The sequence below is a fragment of the Mus pahari genome, chromosome 10 (genome assembly GCF_900095145.1).
Source record: "Mus pahari chromosome 10, PAHARI_EIJ_v1.1, whole genome shotgun sequence".
Taxonomy (NCBI): domain Eukaryota; kingdom Metazoa; phylum Chordata; class Mammalia; order Rodentia; family Muridae; genus Mus; species Mus pahari.
This window is the reverse complement of record NC_034599.1, coordinates 39518385-39519846: the sequence shown is the minus strand read 5'-3', so window position 1 is coordinate 39519846 and position 1462 is coordinate 39518385.

Here is a 1462-nt window from a genome sequence, read left to right as displayed (position 1 = left end):
AAAGGCTCTTTACTAGCCACATTCCTAATGATCTAGGGAACAGGTTTTGGGGAAGTGGTAGAATTTAGGGCTCTACAGGGACTCTTCACTAGACTCAGATGTCCCACCTTCTCCGTCCTCTCCAGCCCAGCCATAAGTTGATCAGCTCTTCTATTTATTTGTTTGTTTATTTATTTATTTGGTCTTTTCGAGACAGGGTTTTCTCTGTATAGCCCTGGCTGTTCTGGAACTCACGCTGTAGACCAGGCTGGCCTCAAACTCAGAAATTCACCTGCCTCTGCCTCCCAAGTGCTGGGCTTAAAGGCATGCACCACCACTGCCCGGTTGATCAGCTCTTTATTAACCAATCAGAGATGATAGAAAACTTTTACAAAACAGTGAGACCAGAGATGCTGGACCATGCCGTACTCCCAACTGCAACTAGATGTCTGGACATAGAAATATAGAAATCAGCGTCTGAACACACAGTGCACAAAACCACGCCCCGGCGACATCCAGATAAAGCGATTCCCCCACTGTAAACTGAAAATGCACTGAATGCCTCTAACACAGAGAACTTCCTCATTCACCTTACAGCATGGGTTGCTTCTCTCATGATGCCAAGGCTAACTGGAGAGGCGGCTCATGCTGCTGCCCAGTATCAAAAGAGAAAAGCTGGCAACTCGTCCACAGGACGTCAGTTCAATTCCTAGCACCCACTTGTATGGCTCACCCCTTTAAATTGAAGTCCTCAGCTTGACCCCCGCCCCCACATGGTTCGGCAAATTCCATTTCTTCTCTCTCCCTCCAACCCCACCCACTCAGAAAACCTCTGAGCAGATAAACACGAGAAAGGCCCAGTCCAGCATTCCTGACAGGTGCCAAGTCCCCCTGAATACCTCCTATCCCACCCCCCAACCCCATTCATAATCGGCTCCCGCACCATAATCTGCCTCCAACTTCTGGTTTCAACCCCTGTGACTGGTGAACTCGTCAAGGAGTCCGTTACCAAATAAACCTGCCTTTTTACTCTTAATTTGGCTGAACTGGCTTATTTCTTCCGTGGAGAAAACCTATCAGTCTGTAATTCCAGTTCCAGAATTGATGCCCTCTTGTGGCCTCCAAGGGCACTAAGCTTTCATGTAGCACACATACATAAAATAATAATTAAAGCCGGGCGTGGTGGCGCACGCCTTTAATCCTAGCACTTGAGAGGTATAGAGAGGCAAATTTCTGAGTTCGAGGCCAGCCTGGTCTACAAAGTGAGTTCCAGGACAGCCAGGACTATACAGAGAAATCCTGTCTCAAAAAACAAAAACAAAACAAAACAAAAAAAAAAACAACAGGGGGCTGGAGAGATGGCTCAGTGGGTAAGAGCACCCGACTGCTCTTGCGAAGGTCCGGAGTTCAAATCCCAGCAACCACATGGTGGCTCACAACCATCTGTAACAAAGATCTGACTCCCTCTTCTGGAGTGTCTGAA